An 8,542-nucleotide genomic window follows, 5' to 3' on the forward strand; every position below is an offset into this window, starting at 1 on the left:
TACCAGAATGTTTGGTCAAACACAAGTCTAGATGTTGCCTTGAGGGTGTTTTTTGTATGTATTAAACATCTAAGTCTGTAAACTTTGACAAAAGCAGATTATCTTCTGTAATGGTGGGCCTTGTCCAATCAGTTGAAGGCATTAAGAGCAAAGACAGATTTCTTGAAAAAGGAATTTTCTTCAAGACTGCAACAGAGAAACCCTGCCTGAGTTTTCATTTTGCTGCCCTAGGGAATTTGGACCTCAGCATTAGTTCTTGCCTGGATTTTTAGCCTGTGGGTCTGCTCTACAGATTTTGGACTTGCCAGCCCCCCACAGTCACATGAGACAATTGCTTAAAATAAATATCTAGCAAGCTAGCTATCCTATTAATTCACTGTCTCTGGAGAACCTTGACTACAGTCCATGAAATGCAGAAAACCTTAAATACCTCAGGTAGCTAGCTTGGTGTGGTTAGGCAAGTAGAGTTTGCATTCTCTAAAAATGTTGTCAGGAAAACAACGCATCTCAATACATTGAACTTCAATTTCCCACGTCAAGACTTGATTAGTTTTCTGCAAATTTGACTCGCAATAAATCTTGCATCTGACAAATCTCTGCCATGTTTCCTTTTCGGGTCTCTCCAAGCCAAGTTTTAGTAGTGACATGTGGAAATATCTGAGACCGTGGCAAATAGGAGAATGTGAGAATTTGAAGGGCACTTTGATGAGCAGCCTAGATCATCATGACTTCACTGTTGCCAAGCACTGATTTTTATTTTTATTTTTCATTTTTTTTTTTATTTTTTATTTTCGAGACAGAGACAGAGCATGAACGAGGGAGGGTCAGGGAGAGGGAGACACAGAATCTGAAACAGGCTTCAGGCTCTGAGCTGTCAGCACAGAGCCTGACGCGGGGCTCGAACTCACGGACTGTGAGATCATGACCTGAGCCGAAGTCGGCCGCTTAACCGACTGAGCCACCCAGGTGCCCCATGCACCGATTTTTAAAAATAGTGTCAAGTGAAGCAACTGATGTATTGTTTGTTGTTAATCACAAAACATTTAATTAACCAGGTATTTTAAAAAAAATCCTTTTTCCACTCATATTTGTATGATTTCTTAAAAGTTGAAGCAACCTAAAAGGATCTCTAATCTAGCCTACTCACTTTGCAAATGAGGTGCAGAAAAATTAAATGACCTTGAATAGTGATTTATTTTCAACCCGCAGATAGAGTGAATTTTTAAAAACACATCAGATCATGTTACACCTACTCAATACTGTCCAAGGACTTCTCAACTCACTCTGAGAAAAAGCCAAAGTCTTTTCAAGTTATTCAAGCCACTGCTTGATCTCTATCTTCCTTCTACACCCCTTGGTTACCACTTTTGACCTCATCTCCTTCCATTGTCTTCCTGGCTCAGTCTGTATCAGCCGTTCACACCGGCCACTTTGATGTTCCTTGGCCACTTTGATTTCCTTGGACAGACCGATGACTCTCCTACCTCAGGACAGAGATGAGCACTGTTAATAAAATGTTCAGGAGAGCCCATTAATACAGAAAAGGTGTCCATATGTGGTGTAATCCAGATGGAAGGCAATTAGGGAGGTAACAGAGGAATGTTCAGAATCAGGGAGGTCTATCAATACATTTTGAAGACCTCAATTCATAGGAAAACTGAACAAAGAATCTTAGTTTCTCTACCACACGTCAAGTGGGTAACAAAGCTAGGCAAGACCATTGATTCAGCAAGTGTACTGAGCACCTACAATTTGTCAGATGTTTTAGGCTCTGGGCATAAACGGGTAAACAAAGAGGACTGCAGTTCCTGCCCTTAGGGAATGTAGGTCCTAAGTGGAAGAGAACACACAATAAAGCAGATGAGTAAATGGGGTTTGTGACATCACAATGGATGTTATAAAGAATAATAAATAGGAAGGAAGGGCGAGATAAGGATTGTGTTGGAGGAGGTCATCAAGAGGATGTAGTCGCTGTTTGACCTGAGAGCTGGACCCGGGCAATCAGAGGCTCCTCACCCCTTCCCCAACCCCATCCCCATCCTTAGAATATATGTTCTTTCTACTATTCCCACACTAGCGGCCCTTTCTCAAGGATACAGCCTTGAGAGAGTAAGGTGTGTTGAGACTATCTGGACTGAATATATAACTGAACCTAGCTAAGCCCTCTATATAAGCTTCTCAGGTTCTAGAGGGTGGATGGGGGGATCTGTTAGTCTTGCCACCACCCAAGACGAACCTTGTATGTAAGTTCTCTTGCTTCTTAAACCTGCCACCTAACATCTGGGGTGGTCTGTGTCTCCCTTTGGCCTCTCTTTGTCCTCCGTGTACAGGGGCTTCATTTCAGATTTCACCCAGGAAGCTCTTGAGGTTGCAAGCCAACGGATTATCAGAGCTGGGAATAGGGGAGAGGAAGGTTCAATTTTATGCAATGAAAGTCCTACTGAGAAGGTGACATTTCAGCCAAGACTGAAAAGAGGGGAGAGAGTGAGCCACATGGACATCTGAAGGAAGAGTGAAAAGGGCTGAGTCCTGAGGTTTGATGAAATTACCAAGGAAGTGAGGGAAATAAGGAAGGGGGGCCCCTTGGCCTTGGGGTCTTTCTTATTGTGAAGAATCAGCAAAAGAAACTGAGAGGGAGAAGCTAATGGAAATAGACCAGGAGGATGTCATCATCCTGTAAACCAAGAGAAAGAGCTTCCAGTTGTAGAAAACAATGAACTGACAAGCTGCTAGTAAGTCAAGTAAAATGAGGACTGAGTATTGATCATTAGAATTGCAGCAGGAAGGTCTTTGGTGACCTTGAGAGGATTAGATTCAGTGGAATGGTAAGGATGAAAAGCAGAAGGGAGTGGATCTAAAAAGAATAGAAAGCGAGGAATGGGAGACAGTGAGTGCAGACAACTCTTTGGAGGCACTTTTTTGTAAAGGGCAACAGAGAATCGAGATGTAAGGTAAAAGGGGATGTGGAATTAGAGAGGCTTTTTAAACTTATTTTTTTAAGATGGGAAAAGTGACACCATATTTTTATAGTGTTGCCACTGAGCCCTAAGGGAGGGGAGGAGCCTGATGAGGCAAGAGAGGGGGAGAGTTTCTGGAATAGCTGAGAAGGGACGGGGTCATTGGGTAAGTGGAGGGTTGCTCTCAGACAGGAGTACATGGGAGGAAGGCAGCGTATATGGGCCAACAGCAGATAGGTGAGTAGGTTGTGGGCATAGCCTGACGAACTTCTCTTCTGGTTGCTTCTGTTTTCTCTCGGTGAGATAGGAAGTGAGATATCAGCTGAGGGAGGACTCATCTTCCAGCCTGTTGGAGTTCTTGACTTACTTTGTGGCTGGGAGTGGGAAAGAAGCCTCCTATTGAGGAAGGAAATGCATTACTGAGATAAGTGAAGATAGGGATCTGAATTGGTTGGTTTTAAGCAAAATTAAATGTGACCTAATCATGGGCCCCCAGCTGGCCATATTAGTCGTGGTTCTCCAGAGTAGCAGGCTATATATATATAATTGTATCAACACAGAGATTTTTAAGGAATTGGCTCATGTGACTGTGGGAGCTGGCATGTCTGGAAGTCTATCTGCAGGGCAGGCTGACAGACTGGAGATCCAAGGAGAGTTGATGTTGCAGCTTGAGTCCAAAGATGGTCCAGAGGCAGAATTCCCTTTTCCTGGTGAAACTTGATTATTGCTTTTAAGGCCCCCAAGTGATTGGATGAGGCCCACCCACATTATGAAGAGTGAACTGCTTTACTCAAAGTCTACTGTTTTAAATGTTAATCTCGTCTAAAAAATAATACCTTCACAGCAATGTCTAGACTGTGAAGACTGGGCACCATGCCTAGCCAATTTGACACACCGTAGCGGTACTGTCTGAATTAACCAAATTAACCATCCCTGAATAACCATATTTACCAAATTAGGCATCACAGTGGTATAGTCTGAAGAAATGAGAATCAATGTGACAAGGACAGGGAATGGAGGAGAGAGGGTGAATGGTGTGGAGGGAGCAATAGGGAGCAAGGAGGACATCCATACCACATTCAGTCTGACTCAATACTGGATCAATTAGCTACTTACCTACAGAGTTTTACTGTGCCCATAGGAATGGGACTGGTTCTAGAGTCAGGAACCAAGGTACCCTAGTAGGTAGGCATTGCATGGTCTGCAATTATTAGAGCAAGTTAGGGCATGATTACTGTGGTCATTGACATTCTAGCCAATATGCTAGATATACTTGTCTAAAAGTTATAGCACTTGAGTGCCTGAGTGGCTTAGTTGGTTAAGCGTCCGACTTCAGCTCAGGTCATGATCTCACAGTTCTTGAGTTCCAGCCCTGCATCAGGCTCTGTGCTGACAGCTCAGAGCCTGGAGCCTGCTTCGAACTCTGTGTCTTCTTTTCTCTCTGCCCCTCCCCAACTCGCGCTCTGTCTCTGTCTCTCTGTCTCTCTCAAAAATAAACATTAAAAAAAATTTGTTTTTAAGTTATGGCACTTTATCTCATTTCTTCTCATACCATAAAACATAAAATAAGACACATATCCATGGAGCGTCTGGGTGACTCAGTCGGTTAAGCATCTGACTCTTGATTTCTGCTCAGGTCATGATCTCACAGTCATGAGACTGAGCCCCATGTTGGGGCTTAAGATTCTCTTTCCTCATGCTGTCTCTCTCAAAAATAAACATTAAAAATACTAAAAGAAAAAATAGGGTGCCTGGGTCATTCAGACGGTTGGGCAATGAGTTGGCTCAGGTCATGGTCTTGTTGCTCATGGGTTTGAGTTCCACGTTGGGCTCTGTGCTGACAGCTCAAAGCCTGGAGCCTGCTTCGGATTCTGTGTCTCCCTCTCTCTCTGCCTCTCCCCTGCTCGCACTCTGTCTCTGTCTCTCTCTCTCAAAAATAAATAAACTTAAAAAAAAAAATTCTCTTTTTCTCTCTTCTACTGCCCCCACCCACCTATGCTCTGACTCTCTCTCTCAAAAAAAAAAAAAAAAAAAAAAAAAAAAAGATGTATATCCTATGGAATAGAACAAAATAATCCTTTAGGCTTATTTTTTATTTAATGTGTATTTTCATATTTTTCCTACTTTCTGTTTTTAAAATATAAAAATAGTTTTAGGGACACCTGGGTGGCTCAGTTGATTGGGTGTCCAACTTTAGCTCAGGTCATGATCTCACAGCTCATGGGTTTGAGCCCTGCATTGGGCTCTGTGCTGACAGTTCAGAGCCTGGAGCCCACTTGGGATTCTGTGTCTCCCTCTCTCTCTGCTCCTCCCCTGCTCACACTTTATGTCTCTCTCTCTCTCTCTCTCTCTCTCTCTCTCGAAAATAAATAAACATTAAAAAAACTTAAAAAAATAGTTTTAGAAAATCATCATGTGATAATGAATACTGGGCATTTGATTTTAATACTAGCAACAATGGGGGGCGCCTGGGTGGCTCAGTCGGTTAAGCGTTCGACTTCAATTCAGGTCATGATCTCACGGTCCGTGAGTTCGAGCCCCGCGTCAGGCTCTGTGCTGACAGCTCAGAGCCTGGAGCCTGCTTCGGATTCTGTGTCTCCCTCTCTCTCTGCCCCTCCCCCGTTCATGCTCTGTCTCTCTCTGTCTCAAAAATAAATAAATAAAAAGAAAATAAAGTTAAAAAAAAAAATAGCAACAATGGTAATGATTATCAGCAGTTTTCCCAAGTCACAAAGAATTCCATTATGCATTAATTGATGGGCCCTTTCTTTCTTTCTTTCTTTCTTTCTTTCTTTCTTTCTTTCTTGGTTTTATTTATTCATTTTGAGAGAGAGAGAGAGAGAGAGAGAGAGAGAGAGAATATGAGCAGGGGAGGGGCAGAGAAAGAGGGAGAGAGAAGGAAGCCCAGAGCTGGACAGGGGACTCGACTTCATGAACCGTGAGAAATCAAGAGCCGAAATCAAGAGTCGCTGCTCAACCAACTGAGCCGCCCAGGCACCCCTGATGGGCCATTTCCAAAGTGAGGTCCTATTCCATCAACTTTACTACAGCAAATAGACTTGATGTCTTACTATATAATCTCCATCCTAGCCTACCATGTCAGACTGCCAACCAAAAGTTAGCATCCTGACTGTTTGGAATTATGTTATATTACGTATGTATTTCCCCTTTTAGCTCTGGGTAGTGAGTATATTTGTTATGATTATGGTGAGGACCACCCACCGACTAAGTCTGATTTTCTTAGAAAGAAATCTATGTATACTTTACCAGTTGCTATTTGGCAACCCTACCAAGCAGATGACTGTAGCTGTGAGTCCAGTGGCCTTTCCCTTCATTTTATAAATTTTGCTGACACATTCATTATTTTGTAATGATCATAGATTTGTTCCATTTCACTGTTGTCATCGTTGTTTCTCCTATTTCTTTAGAATATGCTTTCTTCTTACTCTTTCTGATAAGGATTGCGATAGGGATTTCATGTATCTCTGATATTACTCATGTCTTATAAATGCTATTTGAGTAATGATATTTTTTGTAAATTACTTTCGCTTACTCTCATAATAACCACTATATTTTGAATACTCACTCTACTCTTTATGCATGCTGTTGTTAATATTCATAATTTTGGATTTTACAATAGAGATAACCAAGGTGTAGAGAGGTGGAGTGACTTATGTAAGATATCACAGCCAATAAAAGGGCATGATTTGAAGCTAAGTTTGTTGAACTGTGAAGCCCTTCCTCTTTTTACTCTATCATTCCACACATATTAGTTTCATTGTATCTTTTCAGCAATCACAAGAGTGTTTTGAACAATTACCATGCACCTGTTTTATATATTTGGCATGTACTATCTCATTTAAAATATATTTTATATATTTGGCATGTACTATCTCATTTAATTTTTTTTTAATTTTTTTTTTACGTTTATTTATTTTTGAGACAGAGAGAGAGCATGAACAGGGGAGGGTCAGAGAGAGAAGGAGACACAGAATCTGAAACAGGCTCCAGGCTCTGAGCTGTCAGCACAGAGCCCGATGCGGGGCTCGAACTCACAGACTGCGAGATCATGACCTGAGCCGAAGTCGGTCGCCCAACCGACTGAGCCACCCAGGCACCCCCTATCTCATTTAATTCTTAACCAGCCTTAAGAGGTGGGTAGTATTACTACCCTCACTTTGTAAAGAGGAAGTAGAGGCACAGAGTGGTTAAGTAATGTGCCCATTCAAACCACTAGTTACTGGTGGATGCTGGGTTAGTAAAGGAGATGTTATGATTCCCATTTTATAGATGAAGAAGCTGAGATTCAGAGAGAGCAATGCTTTGTTCATGTTTACAAAGGTGATAAGTGGCAAAATTGGGTCCAAATTTCATGGCTTTCACAAGAGTAATATAAAAATTACTTTAAAAAAAAAAAGAGAGTTCTTAATGGCTCTTGGAAGATGTGAGAGGTATGTAATGAGAACTCTAAGCATTTACTGTATGTAAAACTTCAGCAAAGTGAATGCACATAGGGGTGCAGAGGAAACACATTAAGAACACTGAAGAACCATTTCACACCATGAAGAGTAACTGTGGACCGCTGAGAAACAGTAATAAAAGAGAATCCAACCAAGCATGCAGAAATCAGAAATTGGATTGCTCTTTGGAAACAAATGTCACCAGCAATTGCAAAGATATTTTTTAATCTGTGAAATAAGTATAACCCTTTAAGCCCACATCTTTCTTGTTCTCTTTTCTCAGTGTTTAATAGGCAAATCACTTTGGTCAGTGATTTTCAACTTTTGAAATGCAAGCCATCTTGACTTCATCACTGTAATGCTGTGAAGTTTGTAACCCAAAGTTTAAGACTCTAAAAGAGTCCATTTTCTGCACTCCAAATTCTTCTTAGCTTCTTTTTCTTTTTAGAGGTAGGTATAATGATTTAGCATAACTATTTACTAAGTTTCAGTAATAAGAAAATTCAGTAATAAGAAATAAGTAAGTTTCAGCAATAAGAAAATTATCATTCAGACAGGACTTGATCTCAGTCTTGATTATCTCTCATAATTTCCAGCAGCCATGGAAATTCGTACCCATTCACGAACATGTCACATGGAACAATAACAACAAAATGAGACAAAGGAAAAAAAAACAAATTTATACTGTTATGATGGTTCAGATTTCCATTTTAAAATTCTCCAAGTATTGTAAGCATTTTAAAAAAGTTTATCTATTTTGAGACAGAGAGAGAAAGCACAAGTAGGGGAGGGGTAGAGAGAGAGGAAGTGGGAGAGAACCCCAAGCCTGATGTGGGGCTCAAACCCATGAACTATGAGATCATGACCTAACCGAAGTCTGATGCTTAACCAACTGAGCCACCCAGGAGCCCCTATAAGGAATTTCATTAAAAAAGAAATTGATCAGTCTGGTAAAATATTAATGCAGTTGAAGGATTCTGTGTTGCTAAATTTATATTTGGGTCTTATTGAGTGACAGTATATGTAACATGGAATGTATTTTAAGATCTCTGATCTTGCAGTGTCTATGTGGAATCAATTGTTAGAAATTCTAAATACAAATATGACAGAAGCGAACAAAAGTTC

The sequence above is a fragment of the Panthera onca genome, chromosome F2 (assembly GCF_046562875.1).
Source record: "Panthera onca isolate mPanOnc1 chromosome F2, mPanOnc1 haplotype 2, whole genome shotgun sequence".
Classification (NCBI taxonomy): Eukaryota; Metazoa; Chordata; class Mammalia; order Carnivora; family Felidae; genus Panthera; species Panthera onca.